A 22,946-nucleotide genomic window follows, 5' to 3' on the forward strand; every position below is an offset into this window, starting at 1 on the left:
TATTGGTGAGACCGCACCTGGAATACTGCGTACAGTTTTGGTGTCCATACTTAAGAAAGGACATACTTGCTCTCGAGTCAGTACAAAGAAGGCTCACTCGGTTAATCCCGGGGATGGACATATGAGGAGAGGTTGAGTAGATTGGGACTCTACTCATTGGAGTTCAGAAGAATGAGAGGCGATCTTATTGAAACATATAAGATTGTGAAGGGGTTGGATCGGGTGGATGCGGGGAAGATGTTCCCGATGATGGGTGAAACTAGAACTAGGGGGCATAGTCTTAGAATAAGGGGCTGCTCTTTCAAAACTGAGATGAGGAGGAACTACTTCAGTCAGAGGGTGGTAGGTCCATGGAATATGCTGCCCCAAAAAGCTGTAGAAGCTGCATCATTACATAAATTTAAAACAGAAATAGACAGTTTCCTAGAAGTAAAGAATTAAGGGTTACGGGGAGCGGGCAGGAATTTGGACATGAGTCTAGGTTCGGATCGGTCATGGCCCTGTGGGTAGCGGAGCGGGCCCAGGGGCCGTGTAGCCTGATCCTGCTCCTATTTCGGGTGTCTAATTCTGTTAGATTCAGGAGATGGTTCTGTGATAGTGGATTGGCGGTTAGGATCAGATCAGCCATGATCTTATTGAATGGCGGAGCAGGCTCGAGGGGCCGATTGGCCTACTCCTGCTCCTATTTCTTATGTTCTTATGTACTTCCCAAATCCCATGGGTTAAGATTTTTAACTTAATGGAGGCAATTTTCAACTCCCGCCTGCCCCATTTTGTGCCTACAAATGGGGTAGTAGCAGCACTAAATTTATGCGCAGGTGTTTCACTGGTCCTCAGTGAAGTATTGACAATATTCCCCCTCCAATCCATTTGCTTTAGTTGTTCTCTCATAATTTTAAAGTCCAAGAGCATCTCTAAAAAATCTGCTTTTTTAGGTTTATGCCTAAAAATGGGACAGTAGCAGGACCACAATTATGGGAAGATTTGAAGCACTGACATGTTGCTTATTGACACCTGCTAGAGCTCCTGCTGGAAACAAGGCAAGGGCCTTATTAGTAAATGGAAGTCGGGGTCAGGAGTTATGACGCCTGACACCAATTTCATCTCTGCCTGCGTTGCTCAAACCAGTTCCTGATCCCGCCTACAAAATGTAGGTGGTTCGAGTCAGAAGGTGGCAATTTCCAGTGATAGTTAAAATGATCCTCAGCTGCTCTCGAGTAACATTTTTTGGGAGACATTTTATTTGTATTACATAGTGGTTCTTTTGCTACTTAATTTCCGAGTGCTTGTAGTTGCTGTAGAATATTCTGAACTCTTACAGGGTTTCTGGCAATACATTTTTTTTCTACGTGGGGGTCCTTCTAGTAGTTCCACTCTGCCAAAAGGAGGAGAAGGAGCAACAGCAGGGCAAAGGAGCAAACAGAGCTGCAGCTGCAAGGAAAGCAAATACAAGGCGGCGAGCTCGCTGGAATCATCACCCTCGAAGCAGCGTGTACAGATCCAGGACAACATACCTGCAGCTCTCTGAGGAGCTGTGCATAAAGAGGCTTTGCTTCTTTAGAAAGGCTGTCAGAGTTGTGTTGCTGTCTGCAATGAGACCTGCAACTAACTGCCACAGCTAGCAGTGTTGCCTGTTGTAGTCAAGGTTACTGCAACTCTGAACTTTCATTGCCTCCAGCTCCTTCCAGGGTGCCACAGGGGATATCAGTAACATCAGTAAGTCTGAAGTTCATGCCTGCACTAAGCAGGTGACATACCATTTTTGCAAGAGCAAGAACTTTCATCACTTTCCCCATGGATATCCAGAAGCAGCAGGGTGGGGCTCTGGGGATCACACAGATTCCCCCCAAGTCAGGGCCTCATTGATTGAACCTACGTCAACCTGTGAGTTCCTTCATATGACTCCACTCCCTTCATTAATCACAAAGGCTTCTACTCCATTGTTGAGCAACTGGTGTGCAATCACATCGTGCAGGTCTGCGCCTGCTGCCACAGTTCTTTTATATTGCATCAATCCTCCATCCCACCACTCTTGTCCCCACGCGGCCAGCCTCTCATGCTGTGCAGGGGCAAAGTCCTATCCCCTGCATACTTGGCTCATGACACTTTTCAGGAACCCATGACAGGTGGCCAAACTGCACTACAATCAGATCTACAGGTCAACTAGAGCCCCCATCAAGCAGACCATTGGAGTCAAGCAACAATTCACTGGCTGGACAGATCTGATGGCTTCATAGAAATATAGAAAAATAGGAGCAGGAGTAGGCCATTCGAGCCTGCTCCGCCATTCAATATGATCATGGCTGATCCTCTATCTCAATACCATATTCCCGCTCTCTCCCCATACCCCTTGATGCCTTTTGTGACTAGAAATCTATCTATCTCCTTCTTAAATATACTCAGTGACTTAGCCTCCACAGCCTTCTGTGGTAGAGAATTCCACAGGTTCACCACCCTCTGAGTGAGGAAATGTCTCCTCATCTCAGTCCTAAATGTCCTACCCCTTATCCTGAGACTCTGGCCCCTCGTTCTAGACCCCCCCAGCCAGGGGAAACATCCTCCCTGCATCCAGTCTGTCTAGCCCTGTCAGAATTTTATATGTTTCAATGAGATCCCCTCTCATTCTTCTAAACTCTAGTGAATACAGGCCTAGTCGCCCCAATCTCTCCTCATAAGACAGTCCTGCCATCCCAGGAATCAGTCTGGTGAACCTTCGCTGCACTCCCTCTATGGCAAGTATATCCTTTCTTAGGGAAGGAGACCAAAACTGCACAGAGTACTCCAGGTGTGGTCTCACCAAGGCCCTGTATAACTGTAGGAAGACATCCTTGCTCCTGTACTCAAATCCTCTTGCAATGAAGGCCAACATACCATTTGCCTTCCTAACTGCATGCTGCACCTGCATGTTTGCTTTCAGTGACTGGTGTACAAGGACACCCAGGTCCCTTTGTACATCAACATTTCCCAATCTATCACCATTTAAAGAATACTCTGCTTTTCTGTTTTTCCTACCGAAGAGGATAACTTCACATTTATCCACGTTATACTGCATCTGCCATGTATTTGCCCACTCACTCAACTTGTCTAAGTCGCCTTGAAGCCTCTTTGCAACCTCCTCACAACTCACAATCCCACCTAGTTTCGTGTCGTCAGCAAACTTGGAAATATTACATTTGGTTCCCTCATTCAAATCATTGATATATATTGTGAATAGCTGGGGCCCAAGCACGGATCCCTGCGGTACCCCACTAGTCACCGCCTGCCACCCCGAAAAAGACACATTTATTCCTACTTTCTGTTTCCTGTCTGTTAACCAATTTTCAATCTATGCCAGTATATCACCCCCAATCCCATGTGCTTTCATTTTGCACACTAACCTCTTATGTGGGAATTTATCAAAAGCCTTCTGAAAATCCAAATATACCACATCCACTGGTTCTCCCTTAACTATTCTACCAGTTACATCCTCAAAAAACTCCAGTAGGTTTGTCAAACACGATTTCCCTTTCATAAATCCATGCTGGCTTTGTCTAATCCCATTGATATTTTCCAAGTGTCCTGTTATCACATCCTTTATAACAGACTTTAGCATTTTCCCTACTACTGATGTTAGGCTAACTGGTCTGTAGTTCCCTGTTTTCCCTCTCCCTCCTTTTTTAAATAGTGGGGTTACATTTGCCACCCTCCAATCTGCAGGAACTGTTCCATAATCTATAGAATTTTAGAAGATGAAAACCAATGCAGCCACTATTTCCATGGCTACCTCTTAGTACTCTGGGATGCAGATTATCAGGCCCTGGGGTTTAATCGGCTTTCAGTCCCATTAATTTCTCCAGCACTTTTTTTTACTAATACTAATTTCCTTTAATTCATCCTTTTCACTAGACCTTCCTAGCATTTCTGGGAAGGTATTTGTGTCCTCTTCCGTGAAGACAGAACCAACGTATTTGTTTAATTGCTCAGCCATTTCCTTGTTCCCCATTATAAATTCTCCTGTTTCTGACTGTAAGGGACCTACATTTGTCTTCACTAATCCTTTTCTTTTTACATACTTGTAGAAGCTTTTACATTCCGCTTTTATGTTCCTTGCAAGTTTACTCTCATACTCTATTTTTCCCCTCTTAATCAATCTCTTGGTCCTTTTTTGCTGAACTCTAAACTGCTCCCAATCCTCAGGCTTGCTACTTTTTCTGGCAACTTTATATGACTCCTCTTTGGATCTAATACTATCCTTAATTTCTTTTGTTAGCCATGGTTGGGCCACTTTTCCTTTTGTGTTTTTGTGCTTCCTGCATAACCGCCCACATACAGTGGCTTGCTGTATGCTGCATAACTTTGCTCTACAACTGGGACAACACATGAAGTCACCATTGGACAAAGGCCTTCAGTATGATGAGAGAGAAGACACTGATGACAGAGGATGGCTAGCAGCAACTCATTGAACAGTGAACAATCTTTGTTCCCCTGCATTAACAGTGATGTTGACCATCTCCTATTCTTCCCATCCTCAAATAATCTGCAGCTGCCCAAAGACCAACATTGATATTCATGCTAACCAACAATGGCACTAGCTACTACAGGAATACTCTGAAAAAATTCATGGAATGCAAGCTTGCCCTGAGCCATCCTTTCCACCTGCACTTGCTGCGGCTGACTAGTGCTTGGTGAATCACCCAGTGTAGAGCCCTGTAACTCACTATCTACACCACGTGGAGAGTGAGAGTGAGTGATGATGCATCTTTGGGAGGGTTCTCCCCCTCAGTCTATTTGACTTCAACTTGTCTGATGCATCTAGAAAAACAGGAGAGGGACAAGCTTGTAATGCCAAGGGTAAGTAGTTGCAGATGATTAGCATTGCACCACCAGGTTGTCATGCTGAGTGTGTGAATGAGACAGTTAAGTTAAAAAAGAGAAAAGGGAAAATGTTCTAACACTCTGCTGTGTGTGGCCTCCAGTGTGATCATCTCCAATGTTGCATGCCCTCTCTCTGCCAATGACCTCAGCAGACTGGCAGAGTCTCCTCCTGTTCTGGGACTAAGCCTCTCAAATGGTCAGCCTGGCCTGCGGGCGGGAGTACCAGCAGTAGAAGGGCACTGCTGGGGACCCTTGGGGACGGTCCCCGGCAATAGCTGGGGTGGGTGGGGGCGGAAAAAGAGAGGCCCAACAATCAGGAGGGGGTAGAGAGGCCGCGATCGGGAGGGGGGAGGCCGAAGGCTTCCTTTAGGGGCTTGGGGGGAGCAGTCCTGCTCCTCCTGGCCGACAAGAAGTGCTGAAAGAGGCTCTTACCTTGTGGAGCCAGCAGCTCCTGCCTCCCTTTCACTGCCAGGTTTCCCGAACCCTGGGAAACCAGTGCAGCAGCAGTCAATTTTAAATCGGGCTCCCAATTGCACTGTGGGAGCCTGATTTAAATATGTTAATTAAGCGTCTTGCCTCCCCAAGGTGGGACACTCGGACACCCCCATAGCCGTAAAAAAGGCGCCAAGCGTGTGCATGTTGGAGACATGTTCCCCGTATTTAAGTCTTTACCCCACCACTCCACCGCAGAGGGGGCAGGGGGTTGATATCGAAGCCCTTGTCTCCGCTGCTCCTGCTGCCCCAGATCTCGTCTCTGTTGCTCCGCTGCCCCCATGTCTGCTTTGAAGTCTGTTAAAGTTTAATTAAATTACATTAATCACTGATTCAAATGTTCTACTAATTTTCATTTTTGATCTGTTTTTAAAAGGTTGCCTTGCAAAATTAAAATAGAATCTAAGAGTTCAATGTCTAGGAAACAGTATGTGGAACCATAGTAAAGTATCCGCCTTTTAATGTGTGTAGCAGCTAACACCAAGTTAACAAATGAATTTCTGAGTTGACTACTGAACACACTGAATTAAAAGGCTGAATTGGGGAATCAAGGCTGAAAGTAACTATTATAGTCCATGCATTGTACCCAATCATTGTACCCAATGTGTTGAAGCAAAGTGTAACATTTTACTGACAAGTCACCCATTGTAATCAGTTTCTGGTTATTTTTAATACATTGTGAATTTTTTTGCTCATCGAAGGGAGAGAATTAAGTGTGGGGGAATGCGACATTTTCCATGTGAAGCATCCAATGTTCGGATCAAGCACTGCCAGGTGAGCATAGCTCCATCTACACTGTCCAACAATCTGCTTCAGCTCCACTCTCAAAAGAGCAGTGCCTACTGCAACAGTGTGAATTTTCCCATTTCCCACACTAGCTATTCTGTGGCATCTTTGCCAAATTAGGGGTAGTTTTGTGCTGTGGGCCCACCCAGAACTGGATAAGATTGCCTAAATTTATTTTTACCATTAATAAACAGAGGAATATTCTGCTTTTAAATTCAATTTCAGTCGATGCACAACAGTAATTTAATCTAAATTCACATACCTTAAGTTCTATAGAGGCAGTCATCCATTTACTTCTTTCAGTGCCTGTAGTCAGTCATAATTAACTATATTGTTAGTGTCCATTATTGGCATTACAAATTTTTTGTTGCATACAGCATAGGGATCATTAGGATCCAAATTGTTTTAAGTTTACCTGAACGTCCAGCTCATATACTCAGCTGTCATTTTAAGATTCCTATTCATTCATTCAGGAAACACGGAGGTTCAAACTGCACTCTTAGGCTCACTAGGATTATACCTCAAGCTTTTATTTTTTGACTACTGAAACGCCTATCTTTCTGAAAAAATAAGTCTTCTGTGGGGAGCTGAAGTTAGAAATGATGCTTAAATTCCAGTTTAGACAGCGTTTCGAGAATTCAGTTTTCTCACAGATGCTGAAAACTCAAAAGCAGGTTGCTCGTGAATGATGATCCAGTAAAAAGAATACCTAACTGGAACTGAATAAGGGCAGCAGCATATCAAGACTGGGTTTTATCAATATATAAAATAAAAGTCTAACCAATGATTTATCAGCCACTTGATAGCAGGTCCATAATGTAGAAATTAAAATATAAAAGGAAAAACTGTAAATGCTGGAAACCTGAAATAAGAACAAGAAAATACACAGCAGGTTAATCAGCATCTGTAAAGAAAAAAGACAAATTATGACAGTTCATGTGTGCACCCTTCATCTGACTGAAATTGATGTTTTAGTGTACAATTGTTCAATGCACTCATTTGGCATCCTCTGTCCACTATTTTAACACGGGCTGATTAAAACCTCTGTTAATATAGGAAAAATAGAAATGCCATAGGAACACTTACTTCTTTTAGGTATTGTTTTGCAAATTTTCTTTGAAAAGATACCACAATTGATACCAATAACACTGGCTACAGAGAAGAAAGACAACCAAGGTTTCTTGCTCCTGATTGCTCAGTGACCCCTGCTGATAACCATGTGCATGTGTGCTGCCCCAACCTCTGTAACCTTCTCCCACGTTCTCCAATCCAAGTACTCCGACAAAGTATTTCCCCAGTGGCTACAGCTTGCGAGGTGGGAAGCTGCTGAGCTTCCGCTGAGGGCAATTCAGATGGCTGTGGTCTTACACTCACTTCCCACTTTCTCCAATCCTCGGACTCTGGCCTTCTGTGCATCTCTCTCTTCCTTTACTCCATCTCTGGTGGCAGTTTTCAGTAAGCTCACTGTTTGGAATTCCCTTCCTAAAATCTTCTCACTCCCTCCTTTTAAAAGCCTTCTCAAACCAAGGCATAGAAATGTGATTGCGCCTGGCAGGGTGCACGCTGCACGCACCTGCTCCTATAGTTCCGGGGCCCATGTGAAATTCATGCTGGGACCTCATTACAATGATTCAGGCATGCAGTTAGTGCTATCCGGGCTATTCATTGGCTGCACACCTGTTTGCGGGGGCGGGAATGGAAATCAGGAGGCTCTGATGCCACTTAAAGGCAGCCAGCACCTCTTAAAGGAGGTGCACACTAGCTACAGTCAACAGGGACATTTTTGGAAATTGACAAAAATGGTTGGAAGATGTCCAGGCAGGGCATCCAGGTTCTCTGATGCCATGCCGGAGGCCCTTGTCCAGGCAGTGGATAAGAGGAGGGAGATCATGTTGCCACAAGGGGGCAGAAAGTCTTTTGGGCCACTGAGGAGCTGGCACAGAGCTGTAGGAGTGCAGAGGTGTAATCCCAGGAGAGTGGCCATGGCTCCATGGGAGAGACACCTGCTGTCCTCTCTCAGGATGACAGCATGCCTACTCCTCAGCCACCCATTCCACCAGGGCCCTTGTTGCTGAAGCAGATTGTCCCGGCCCACGATGAGATGCTGCAGTCTGCAGCCGGGCCCTCAAGACCCAAAACTGCTCTCAGTCGCCCACCATGGCCATCAGAATTGCCCTCAACAGAAGCTCAGCAGCCTCCCACCTCACAAGCTGTAGCCATTCGGGAAATACTTTGTACATAAGAAATAGGAGCAGGAGTAGGCCATTTGGCCCCTCGAGCCTGCTCCGCCATTCAATAAGATCATGGCTTTAAAATTAAGAATCACCCTAGTACAAACCCTTAGTGCCTGTCTTCTGTGCTTATTTACTTATCCTAGTGCTCCTCAACAGTCAACAATTGTTGACAATGTTATGGAGCAGACGACAAAAAGTTTTGGATATCTAGATACTGAATTCCTTTCTATTCAGAAAGATGCCAGAATGGTGATGGGGTGCAGTCTATAGCAACTTGCGCCCTGGGGAAACCTGCAGTGCTCAATCGTCCTGCTTTACTCTGTCCATAGGTAAAGAGATGTAACTTCATCCTGGCGTAGAGAGCCTCGGTAACCTCCCTGATACAATGATGGACTGCAAACTATGAGATGTCACTGAAGTGACCTGCTGCTGCCTGGAAGGAGCCTGTGGCATAAAAGTTAAGGGTCACGGTGACCGTGACAGCCTCAAGCAGTGCTGTTCATGCCTGCCTTGAAGCTTGAGTTGTGACTGCTGCAGGTGACATAGTTTGGCGATAGCCTCCTTTGTGAAGCAAATGCACCTCATACATTGCTCCTCAGTGAAGTTCAGGTAGGAGAAGTGCTCCCTGAAGACCCACAGTGGGTAGGACCTCCTGTGCAATGCCCTCCTCCTCCCACCTTGTTCCAGGCGCGCTCTCTTGTCTTCTTGGCTGCTCCCCTTCATCCTCCAGCCCCAAAGGCAGCCCTACCGGACCTCCCATGACTGCAGTGAAACTGTTTTGAAAGCAGCCAAAAGCAGCGCAGCACCAGCAAAACTTCTTTTCAGAAGTCAGAAATCAGTTACAGAAGTGAGAAAGAAAGACCAAAAAACACCCAAAAGTTAACCAGCAAACTAAAAGGACAAACCAGCAACCAACTTGTATGTCGTGGATCAGCCCTTTAAACAGCGCTGCTGAAGGTTCCTTGCTACCTGTTAGGGCCACAAGTTGCTGAGTGAGTATATCATGTGGCAAGTTGGGCACTGGGGCAGCCTGATTTCAAAAAAGGGTCAGACAATAAATTTAGGACCCCTATTCAAATATTTTAATTACTATTTAACATATTTCTGGTGCGCGCCCTGGACGGCCAAGGACGAACATATAGGGTGGTACACTTCTGGTGTGGGACGGGCACGCTTGCGCTGCCCGCCATGGTGGATGCTTAGGCACCTGTTTTATGCCTGTAAAATGGTTGCAGTCTTGCAGAGCCAATGAATTTCTAGGACCACATTTCTTCAACCAAGATTTCAGTCACCTCGCCCAATGTTTCCCCAAAGGCTGAGTATCCCCTCCTTTTATGCCTTGTGAAGAGCCTTAGGATTACTACATTAAAGGCACCATACAAATGCAAGTTATTGTTGTTGAAGGAGAAAAGGAAAGAAAATAGGAGGAAGTAAAGGTATTTGCACGAATATGTTATGGCACATTAGGTGCAATTTCACAAAATGTCTTGGAAAATTGTGAAGAGCACACAAAAATTCCCAATACAAGCTCCCAGTGGATGACGCTGCACACTGGAAGTGCAATTTAATAATATTACCCCTATTATGTACACAAACTTTGATCTTGGCTGGATTGCTGGAGATGGGCGGTCAACTTTTGCAGAGCTCCCACTGAGCATAGCAACGTAAATGAGAGAAGGGCAACTCTGCATACTGTCATCAAGTAGAATCAGAGCAGGGATACCAGAGTAGCAGCTTCTATCAATATAAACAAGGACCAGTTTGATGTTAAGACTACCTAGAGTGAGTAGTATTATTCCTTCTGCTCATGATAACCGGAACAATTATCTTAACGGACTCCCTGGAGAGAATAATGTTTTCCCTCTTTGACTTGATGACAAGAATGATTACTTAGCTGACTGCATTTACAAGCTCAGTTCACCTCTGCCATAAGAAACATGCTGGAGGCACAAGGGAGGAATCTCTGACCAACTAAACAAAACTACTTGAGATTAAATAAATAAATATAAAAGCTACTTCTAATTAAACTAGAAGACAATGTAGTGTTATCTCTAATCAGATCTTTCTGAGCCTAAACAAGAAATTCTTGGGGAATCTGTGTGACATCCAGGAGAATGGATGAACATAGCCCACTGAGTTTAAGGGGCCCTCATTGCTGAAGATGGAGGAGGGGAAGAGGACAATCAATATAGTTCAGACTGCAAATAAATGAGATTACAAGCAGCACTCTCTCACTCATAAAAGATTTTCATTATATCACACTTACACTTGTAGTGGGTGTTAACAGTGAGTCATGAAAAAAGTGTAACGCGCTGTTGAGATAGTAGCTTAGATTTTCCTTTTTGTGTGATCGATGGCAGGAATGTGCCGGGGCAGGATTTCCGCTCATCTGACTGACCCTACACTGGCCGTGGCGAATTTGCCAGGATCAACACCATCAAAATTTCTTAGGCAGCTCCCAGCATTCTTGCTACCTTTGGCGAAGGGTAAGGGAAATGGCTGCTGTAGCACTTAAAACGCCTGCAGCAAGCTAAAGGGCCAGGCATTAGTGTTTGTGATAATCAGATTTTTAAATCATGAAAGTTCAGGTACAGGTAACTGAGCCCCTAAATTTACTAAGGCTTCCATCAAAGTGTTGTGCAACAAAATTCAGATGAGAAGCGAGGCTCTGTTTGGGACACGGGGGAAGAAGGTCGGCAAAGAGAACAGCGCAGGCAGAGTGCAGGGAGGGTGCCCTTACAGTAAGCGCCACCTTCACTTCCCTGCATGGCTATTCAGTATCACAAGAACTTTAATGGGGGCAATTGTAACATAACCCACCCATCGGGAAGTGGACGGGATCGAAAGCAAACGCTAGTTTTACACCCCACCAGATTCTTTTGTTCACTGAAGTTAATGGAGAGTAATATTGGGTGGAGTGTAAAACCACCGTTTCATCTGATCCCATCGGTTTCCCGCCCGGCGAGTTAGCTGAAAATTACCCCTAATAATCTTACGAGATCAGGCAAAGAAGAATTAGCCACAACATCTATGAATGCATTGTACTAAGCATGCTTACCACTTACAACCATTGTCCTCTCACTGTGTCACAGACTCATAGAATGGTTACAGCACAGGAGGCCATTTGGCCCGTCGAGCCGGTGCTGGCTCTCTGCAAGAACACTTCAGCTAGTCCCACTCCCCTGCCCTTTCCCTGTAGACCTGCAATTTTTTTTTCCTTCAGGTGCTTATCCAATTCCCTTGAAAGCCAAGATTGAGTCTGCCTCCACCACCCTTTCAGCCAGTGCATTCCAGATCCTAACCACTTGCTGTGTAAAAAAGTTTTTCCTCATGTTGCCTTTGGTTCTTCTGCCAATCACCTTAAATCTGTGTCCTCTGGTTCTCGACCCTTCCGCCAATGGGAACAGTTTCTCTCTATCTACTCTGCCTAGACCCCTCATGATTTTGAACACCTCTATCAAATCTCCTCTCAACCTTCTCTGCTCTAAGGAGAACAACCCCAGCTTCTGAGGAGGAGGAATTCCTGGAATGTTTTCGGGACGGTTATCTGGACCAATATGTCGAGGAGCCGACTCGAGATCAGGCCATTTTAGACTGGGTATTGTGCAATGAGAAGGGACTTATCAGCAATCTTCTTGTACGAGGCCCCTTGGGTCAGAGCGATCATAATATGATCGAGCTCTCAGTCGAGATGGAGAGTGAGGAAATTGAATCAGAGACTAAGGTCCAGAACTTAAATAAAGGGAATTACGAGGGTATGAGACGGGAATTGGGTAAGATTGATTGGGTGGTGTTTCTGGGGGGATTGACAGTGGATAGACAATGGCAAGCATTCAAAGATAGAATGGAAGAATTCCAGAACATGTTTATACCGGTTTGGCACAAAAATAAACCTAAAAAGGTGACTCAACCGTGGATAACGAGGGAAATTAGGGACAGCATAAAATCAAAAAAAAGGGCATATCAACTGGCAAAAAAAAGCACCAGACCGGAAGATTGGGGGCAGTACAAGATACAGCAAAAGAGGACAAAGGGATTAATCAGGAAGGGGAAAATAGAATACGAAAGTAAACTTGCAGCAAACATAAAGACAGACTGCAAAAGCTTTTATCGGTATATCAGGAGGAAAAGACTGGTAAAATCCCAAGTCGGTCCCTTGCAGTCCGATTCGGGAGAATATATAATGGAGAATAAGGAAATGGCAGACCAATTAAACTCATACTTTGGTTCTGTATTCACAAAGGAGGACACAAATAACCTCCCAGGAATATCGGCAAACATAGGGACTAATGAGAGGGAGGAGCTGACAGAAATTAGTATCTCTAGGGATATGGTGCTGGGTAAGTTGAGGGGACTGAAGGCCGACAAATCTCCGGGGCCTGATAAACTACATCCTAGGGTACTTAAGGAGGTGGCCCTGGAGATAGCAGATGCTCTAAGGATCATCTTCCGGAACTCCATTGACTCGGGAACAGTACCCGTGGATTGGAGGGTAGCTAATGTTACCCCAATATTTAAAAAGGGGGGTAGAGAGAAAGCAGGGAATTATAGACCAGTAAGCCTTACATCGGTTGTGGGCAGAATGCTAGAGTCCATTATTAAGGATAAAATAGCGGAGCACTTGACAAATGGGGAAAGGATCGGACAGAGTCAACATGGATTTACAAAGGGTAAATCGTGTTTGACTAATCTGCTGGAATTTTTTGAGGAAGTAACTGGTAAAATAGATGGGGGAGAGCCAGTGGATGTGGTGTACCTTGACTTCCAGAAAGCCTTCGATAAGGTTCCACACAAAAGATTATCATGCAAAATTAAGGCTCATGGGATTGGGGGCAAAGTATTAACGTGGATAGAGAACTGGCTGGCGGATAGAAAACAGAGAGTTGGAATAAACGGCTCGTTTTCGGAGTGGCAGGCAGTGACCAGCGGGGTGCCGCAAGGATCTGTCCTGGGATCCCAGCTGTTCACAATATATATAAATGATCTGGATCAGGGAATTGGATGCAATATTTCCAAATTCGCTGACGACACTAAACTAGGAGGAGGGGTGGGCTCTGATGAGGATGTCAGGAGGCTACAGTGCGATTTGGACAGGTTGGGGGAATGGGCGGATACATGGCAGATGCACTATAATGTGGATAAATGCGAGGTTATCCACTTTGGGGGTAAAAACAGGAGGGTAGATTATTATCTAAATGGCAATAGATTGGGAGATGGGGAAGTGCAGAGGGACCTGGGTGTTCTTGTGCACCAGTCACTGAAGGAGAGCATGCAGGTGCAACAGGCGATTAAGAAGGCAAATGGTATGTTGGCCTTCATATCAAGGGGGTTCGAGTATAGGAATAGGGATACCTTACTACAGCTGTACAAGGTGCTGGTGAGACCGCATCTGGAGTATTGTGTACAGTTTTGGTCGCCCCATCTGCGGAAGGATGTTCTTGCCATGGAAAGAGTGCAACGGCGATTCACCAGGCTGATACCTGGAATGGCGGGAATGACCTACGAAGAGAGATTAAATAGTTTGGGCTTGTACTCACTGGAGTTTAGAAGATTGAGAGGGGATCTCATCGAAACATATAAAATTATGGCAGGCCTGGACAGGCTGAATTCAGAGAGAATGTTTCCAATGGCCGGGGAGCACAGAACCAGGGGCCACAGTCTAAAAATAGCGGGCAAATCATTTAAAACAGAGATGAGGAAGAATTTCTTCACTCAAAGAGTGGTGAGCCTGTGGAATTCCCTGCCACAGAGGGCTGCGAAGGCTAATTCAATAAATATTTTCAAGAGAGAATTGGATATATTTCTGAAGGCTAAGGGGATTAAGGGTTACGGAGAAAAGGCGGGGACGGGGTACTGAACTGGTAAGATCAGCTATGATCTCAGACGAAGATCAGCCATGATCTCATTGAATGGCGGAGCAGGCTCGAAGGGCCGAATGGCCTACTCCTGGTCCTATCTCTATGTTTCTATGTTTCTCCAGTCTATCCACGTAACTGTAGTCCCTCATCCCTGGAATCATTCTTGTAAATCTTTTCTGCACCCTCTCTAAAACCTTCACATCCTTCCTGAAGTGTGGTGCCCAGAATTGGACACGATATTCCAGTTCAGGCCGAACCAGCGTTTTATAAAGGTTCATCATAACTTCCTTGCTTTTGTACTCTATGCCTCTATTTATAAAGCCCAGGGTCCCGTATGCTTTTTTAACTGAAGTTCTTCAAGAGCTTACCATTAATGGTCAGAAGGATCTGTAACATAAGAACATAATAAATAGGAGCAGGAGTAGGCCTTTCGGCCCTTCGAGCCATTCAATAAAATCATGACTGATCTTCTACCTCAACTCCACTTTCCTGCTCTATCCCCAACACTTGTATACTCCCAACCTTCATCTGAAAGTGTGCCTTTACTCACAACTTGACATACATGCACCTGACTAAAAGCCTCACATGGTATGTTATTGTTTGTTTCATGCACCTGTCTGACTGTTGACACCAGGGTTAAACTGCACCTCGTGGCAGCCAGAGGGCATTTACTTCTTGCAGCTGAAGTGATGTCAGAAAACACAGTGGATGCAAATTGCGAAAGGGATCCGCCGTAAAGGGTCCCAATTCAGTTTTCTGTCCTCGCCTGCTGGCACTGAGGAAAATCTGGGCTTTAATCATCTATATAAAATTAATTAAAAATATTATGATTTACAGGAGGTAATTAGTTCTCACCTGAGTATGCTCATTAAATGGCAGTAATAGTGAAGAAGGAGTAAACAAAACTGTTTGGATGAGGAAAGCAAGAGATTTGGGACTAGCAGACAAAATGTTCAGTAATTTAAATTGCTGTCAGGTGCTACCCAGCCCCCACTCTCATAACTGCTCTCAGTCTCACACATAAATCTTGTGTTCTTAAACCAAGCTCTGAGACCTGACCCACTGAGACCTGCGGTTAAACTTGACTTGACTTGGCTTGACCTAATTGCCTAATGGCCTTGATTTTCCTCCCTTTTATCTCCCGTTTTGTGGCAGATTTGGGTTGGCAGCAAGAGCAAAATGAGTCAGGGAGGCCTAGTGCCGAATTCCTGCCTGTAAAAAACCCCATTGAAATTTCCATCCGCCCACAATATGGGCAGCCTGCAGTATCGGTGCATTTCCCATCCCGCATATAAATTTGGTTTAAATTTCTGTTTTCAGTAGAATGTTTCATTTCTTTCCTTTAATGCCTGTGGCCCACCTCTCTAAATGAATGCTTGTGTAAAAGAAGCACTGCTGGTTGCTAGGCAGCGGTAGCCAGGTGGAACTGTAGCTAAAGGCCACCATCTGAGGATTTTTTGACAGTAAAACTTTGCTGCTCAGTACATGTTTTTTGCTGCTTTGTGCAGCTCAGCCTTGTTAATAGGTTCAGCATTGCTCCTGGTGTTGTGTACCTTTTTTTTCATCTGAATACATTCACCACAGGAGACTGTGGTGTTTCCCTTGCGCATTTCCTTTTATCCCTGTTATGAGGAGGAAGAGGAGGAGGATTAGGAGGAACAATGCAGAGATGCCAGGCTAATCAAGCACCATAGCTTGGCTTACTGGCAGCACTCTTGCCTCTGAGTTAGAAGACCATAGGTTCAAATTCCACTCCAAAGGCTTGAGCACATAATCTAGGTTGACACTTGAGTGCAGTACTGAGAGCATTGTATTGTCAAAGGTGCTGTCTTTCAAAAGTAAAAGATTGCCTGGCACTATTCGAAGGAGAGTAGGGGAGTTCTCCTGGTATCCTAGCTGACATTTATCCCTCAGCGATCAACACGAAAACAGATTAATTCATCTCACTGCTGTTTATGGGACCTTGCTGTGCGCAAATTGGCTGCGGTGTTAAGCCTATTTAACAACTGTGACTACACTTCAAAATAAAGCGTTCGCTGTGAAGCACTTTAGGACGTCCTGAGGATGTGAAAGGCGCTATGTAAATGCAAGTACTGTCTGTTCTTTTGTACAGACGACATATATTCCCCACCCACAGGTACCAACACCTCCAGTGGGAAGGATATAAAGGAGCAAATTTGCAGGGGAATTACAGAGAGGTGCAAGAACTATAAAGTAGTGATAATAGGGGACTTCAACTATCCTAATATAGACTGAGATAGTAATAGTGTAAAGGGCAGAGAGGGGGAAGAATTTCTTAAGTGTATTCAGGAAAACTTACTTGATCAGTACGTTTCCGGCCCAACGAGGAAGGAGGCATTGCTGGATGTGGTTCTGGAGAATGAGGTGGGGCAAGTGGAGCAAGTGTCAGTAGGGCAACATTTAGGGAACAGTGATCATAGTATCATACGGTTTAAATTAGCTAAGGAAAAGGACAGGGAGAAATCTAGAGTAAAAATACTTAAATGGAGGAAGGCAAATGGATTTGTCCCGGGTAAACTGGAATCAAAGATTGGCAGGCAAAACTGTAATCGAACAATGGGCTGCCTTTAAAGTGGAGATGGTTCGGGTACAGTCGAGGTACATTCCCACGATGGGAAAAAGGTAGGGCAACCAAAGTCAGAGCTCCCTGGTTGTCGAAAGAGATAGAGAGTAAGATGAAGCAGAAAAAGAACATGTATGGCAGATGTCAGGTTGAGAATACAAGTGAGAATCAGGCTGAATATAGAAAGTTCAGAGCAGAAGTGAAAAAGAAAATAAGTGGGGCAAAGAGAGAGTTTGAGAATAGATTGGCAGCTATCATAAAAAAAGTATTCAAAAGTAGGCATATAAATAGTAAACGGGTAGTAAGAGGGGTGGGGCCGATTAGGGACCAAAAAGGAGATCTACGTATGGAGGCAGAGGACATAGCTGAGGTACACCCTTGTTCAAAAAAGGGTGCAAGAATAAACCCAGCAACTACAGGCCAGTCAGTTTAACCTCGGTAGTGGGGAAGCTTTTAGAAACAATAATCAGGGACAAAAAATTAACAAATCACTTGGACTAGTGTGCATTACTTAAGGAAAGCCAGCACGGATTTGTTAAAGGCAAATCGTGTTTAACTAGCTTGATTGAGTTTTTTGATGAGGTAACAGAGAGGGTTGATGAGGGAAATGCGGTTGACGTGGTGTACATAAACTTCCAAAAGGCGTTTGATAAAGTGCCACATAATAGGCTTCCCAGCAAAGTTGAAGCCCATGGAATAAAAGGGACAGTGGCAGCACGGATACAAAATTGGCTAAGTGACAGGAAACAGAGAGTAGTGGTGAATGGTTGTTTTTTGGACTGGACTTGGGTGTAAAGGGCACAATTTCAAAACTTGCAGATGACACAAAACTTGGAAGTATAGTGAACAGTGAGGAGGATAGTGACAGACTTCAAGAAGACAGACATACTGGTGAAATTGGCGGACAAGTGGCAGATGAAATTTAACGCAGAAAAGTACGAAGTGATACATTTTGGTAGGAAGAACGAGGAGAGGCAATATAAACAAAAGGGTACAATCCTAAAGGAGGTGCATGAACAGAGAGACTTGGGGGTATATGTGCACAAATCGTTGAAGGTGACAGGGCAGGTTGAGAAACTGTTAAAAAAAAGCATATGGAATACTGGGCTTCATAATTAGAGGCATAGAGTACAAAAGGAAGTAAGTTATGATGAATCTTTATAAAACACTGGTTTGGCCTCAACTGGAGTATTGTGCCCAATTCTGGGCACAAAACTTTAGGAAGGGTGTGAAGCCCATAGAGAAGGTGCAGAAAAGATTTACGAAAATAGTTCATAGAAACATAGAAGATAGGAGCAGGAGTAGGCCATTCGGCCCCTTGAGCCTGCTCCGCCATTCAATGAGATCATGGCTGATCATCCAAACTCAGTACCCTGTCCCTGCCTTCTCCCCATATCCTGTGATCCCTTTAGCCTTAAGAAACTCCTTCTTGAATATATTTAATGAACTGGCCTCCACCGCCCTCTGTGGCAGAGAATTCTACAGGTTCACCACTCTCTGGGTGAAGAAATTCCTCCTCATCTCAGTCCTAAATGGCTTACCCCTTATCCTTAGACTATGACCCCTAGTTCTGGACTCGCCGGCCATCGGGAACATCCTTCCTACATCTAGTCTGTCCAGGCCTGACAGAATTTTATAGGTTTCGATGAGATCCCCTCTCAATCTTCTAAACTCCAGTGAGTACAAGCCCAATCGACACAATCTCTCCTCATATGTCATTCCTGCCATCCCAGGTATCAGCCTGGTGAATCTTTGCTGCACTCCTTCCATGGCAAGAACATCCTTCCTCAGATAAGGCGACCAGAACTGCACACAATACTCAAGGTGCAGTCTCACCAAGGCCCTGTACAACTGCAGCAAGACATCCTTGTTCCTGTACTCGAACCCTCTTGCTACGAAGGCCAACATAATATTTGCCTTCTTAACCGCCTGCTGCACCTGCATGCTTACCTTCAGCGACTGGTGCACAAGAACACCCAGGTCTCTTTGCACTTCCCCTTCTCCCAATCTATTGCCATTCAAATAATAATCTGCCTTCCTGTTTTTGCCACCAAAGTGGATAACCTCACATTTATCCACATTATAGTGCATTTGCCATGTTTCTGCCCAATCACCTAACCTGTCCAAATCGTACTGGAGTTTCACGACATCCTCCTCACAGCATACCCTCCCGCCCAGCTTTGTGTCATCTGCAAATTTGGAGATACTACATCCAATTCCCTCGTCCAGATCATTAATATATATTGTGAATAGCTAGAGTCCAAGGACCGATCCTTGCGGTACCCCACTAGTCACTGCCTGCCACTCGGAAAAAGACCCGTTTATTCCAACTCTTTACTTTCTATCTGCCAACCAGTTCTCTATCCAAGTCAATACCTTGCCGCCAATCCCATGTGCCTTAATTTTGCAAGCTAATCTCTTATGCGGGACCTTATCGAAAGCCTTCTGAAAGTCCAAATACACCACATCCACTGGTTCTCCCTTATCTATTTTACCAGTTACATCCTCATAAAATTCCAGTAGATTAGTCAAGCACGATTTACCCTTTGTAAATCCATGTTGACTTTGTCCGATGCCGTCACTGCTCTCCAAGTGCTCTGCTATTACATCTTTTATAATGGACTCTAGCATTTTCCCCACTACCGATGTCAGGCTTACCGGTCCATAATTCCCCACTTTTTCTCTACCACCTTTTTTGAATAGTGGGGTAACATTAGCTACCCTCCAATCCATGGGTACCGTTCCAGAGTCTATCGAGTTCTGGAAGATGACCAGCAATGCATCTACTATCTCCAGGGCCACTTCCTTAAGTACCCTAGGATGTAGATTATCAGGCCCTGGGGATTTATCGGCCTTCAATCCTGTCAACTTCCCCAACACCATTTCCCTACACATACTGATTTCTTTCAGTTCCTCCCTCTCATTAGTCCCTATATTCCCCGACATCTCTGGGAGGTTATTTGTGTCCTCCTTCGTGAAGACAGAACCAAAATTTGTATTTAATTGGTCTGCCATTTCTTTGTTCCCCATTATAAATTCTCCTGACTCTGACTGTAAGGGACCTACGCTTGACTTCACCAATCTTTTTCTCTTCACATATCTATAAAAGCTTTTACAGTCAGTTTTTATGTTCCCTGCAAGCTTACTTTCATAATCTATTTTCCCCCTCTTAATTAATCCCTTTGTCCTCCTTTGCTGAATCCTAAACTGCTCCCAATCCTCAGGTTTGCTGCTTTTTTTGGCCAATTTATATGTCCTCTCTTTGGATATTATGTTATCCCTAATTTCCCTTGTTAGCCACGGTTGAGTCACCTTTTTTGATTTATTTTTATGCCAAACAGGGATGAACAAATTCTGTAGTTCATCCATGCGATCTTTGAATGTTTGCCATTGCCTATCCACCGTCAACCCTTTGAGTGACATTACCCAATCAATCCTACCCAACTCGCGTCTCATACCATCATAGTTCCCTTTATTTAAATTCAGGACCTTAGTCTCTGAGTCAACTACTTCACTCTCCATCTTAATGAAGAATTCTACCATATTATGATCGCTCCGACCCAAGGGGCCTCGCGCAACAAGATTGCTAATTAATCCTTTCTTATTGCATAATACCCAGTCTAAGATGGCCTGATCCCTAGTTGGTTCCACGACATATTGGTCCAGGAAACCATCCCGTATACACGCCAGGAATTCCTCCTCCACAGTATTGTTACTAATTTGGTTAGTCCAATCTATATGTAGATTAAAGTCACCCATGATGACTGCTGTGCATTTATTGCACGCTTCTCTAATTTCCCTTTTAATGCCATCCCCGACCTCTGCATTACTGTTTGGGGATCTATACACCACTCCCACTAATGTTTTCTGCCCTTTGGTATTTCTCAGTTCTACCCATACAGATTCCACATCATCAGAGCTAATATCTTTCCTTACAATTGTGTTAATCTCCTCTTTAACCAGCAATGATACCCCACCTCCTTTTCCTTTTTGCCTATCTTTCCTGAATATTGAATACCCCTGGATGTTGAGTTCCCAGCCTTGGTCACCCTGGAGCCATGTTTCCGTAATCCCAATCATATCATATTCATTTACCTCTATTTGCGCTGCTAATTCATCCACCTTATTGCGAATGCTCCTTGCATTAAGACACAAAGCCTTCAGGCTTGTTTTTTTTAACGCTCTTAGACCTTTTAGAATTATTATTTACTGTGGCCATGTTTGTTTTAAACCCTTGATTTCTCTGATTGCCACCTTTGTTTTTCTCATTCCTGTCTTTTGCTTCTATCCTTGTTTCCCTTTCCTTTGTCTCCCTGCTCAGGTTCCCAACCCCCTGCCATTTTAGGTTAAACCCTCCCCCACAGCACTAGCAAACACTCCCCCAAGGACATCAGTCCCGGTCCTGCCCAGGTGCAGACCGTCCAGGGATGAGGGACTTCAGATACGTGGATCGACTAGAGAAGCTGGGGTTGTTCATCTTAGAGCAGAGAAGGTTGAGAGGAGATTTGATAGAGGTGTTCAAAATCATGAGGGGTCTAGACAGAGTAGATAGAGAGAAACTGTTCCTACTAGCGGAAGGGTTGAGAACCAGAGGACACATATTTAAGGTGATTGGCAGAAGAACGAAAGGTGACAGGAGGAAAAACTTTTTTACGCAGCGAGTGGTTAGGATCTGGAATGCACTGCCTGAAAGGGTGGTGGAGGCAGACTCAATTGTGGCTTTCAAAAGGGAATTGGATAAGTACCTGAAGGGAAAAAAATTGTAGGGCTACAGGGAAAGGGCAGGGGAGTGGGACTAGCTGAAGTGTTCTTGCAGAGAGCCAGCATGGGCTTGACAGGCCGAATTGCATCCTTCTGTGCTGTTGTAGCGGTACCACCGAGTGTCCCTTACTTACCGGACATAATTCTCTTTAACGCGATGACGCGGGCAAACGCGAGCCGGCCCAGCTCGGCCTCCCGCTCCCGCGATGGCCCAGCTCGGCCTCCCGCGCCCGCGACTTCGGCTGCAACGGCCAGCTGCAGTGCCGGGTGCCGGGTAAACGCGATGATGTCACGTCGCAAGTCACGTGACCGTCCCAAGCGCGGGCAAACGCGATGACATCATGCAAGTCACGTGACTACCCAAGCGCGGGAAGAACGCGATGACGTCATCACGCAATCCACAGGACTGCCTACTCAGCCTCTTCCGAGTCAAGCTCCGTTATTTGTTAGGAATACGCGTATTCCTACATTGGTGACCCAACGACGTGAGGACGGGAATTCATCAATACCCACATTGGTGACCCCCGTCTCCGTGAATGTTTTTCACAGTAGAAGCGCACAGCCTGAACACAGTCTCTGAACGGTTTCACAGAAGAAGAGCACGCCGAACAACAACCGACGAACACCAATTCCTACAATTGGTGACCAACGACATGAGGACGGGAGATCAATACCTACATTGGTGACCCCGTTTTTTGTGAAAGCAGCGCAGCCGGACCCCGATTTTTCGTGAACGTTTTTCACGAAAGCAGCACGCATGGAAGCTACAGCCGTTTCGCTCAGCTACCGCAGCACTGGGAGCAACAATTGCCCTCGTGCTTTATAAAGGTAGAAGCCCCGTTCGTCCTGTGCAACATCGATACGGCGCAGACCACGTACCTGGATACGGACTCCGTTTTCGACGGCTCTACCGCCTCATGGATCGTCCGCCCCCACGACGTCCCCCAACGAAACAGCAAGTATGACACCCCTCAAAGCGAGGGTATTGCAGGTTTTTCAGGCCCACAAGATCGGAGTGCGCCCCGCCGGTGATGCCACGTGGACTCAGTCCTCGCAAACCACGCCTCGCAACCCACGAGGACTCGCTCCTCACGACCCACGAGGACCCATCCCTCGCGAACCACGAGGACCCATCCCTCGCGAAACACGAAGACTCATCCCCCGCCCCAGCTCGTCAGCCTGCTGGGTTGTGTAATCTACCGCGCGCAGTTCTGCGCGACAGCGAAGCGTTGCCGCCCTCCCGGCAGTTTTTCCCCCTACTGAAATCAACAACAACTGGAAGCGTTGCTGCCCTCCCGGCAGTTTTACCCCCTACCGCAATCAACAACAACTAGAAGCGTTGTCGCCCTCTCTACAGTTTTCCCCTCAACAAAAGCA

The sequence above is a fragment of the Somniosus microcephalus genome, chromosome 5 (assembly GCF_052327205.1).
Source record: "Somniosus microcephalus isolate GS21.2 chromosome 5, FLI_Smic_1.0, whole genome shotgun sequence".
Classification (NCBI taxonomy): domain Eukaryota; kingdom Metazoa; phylum Chordata; class Chondrichthyes; order Squaliformes; family Somniosidae; genus Somniosus; species Somniosus microcephalus.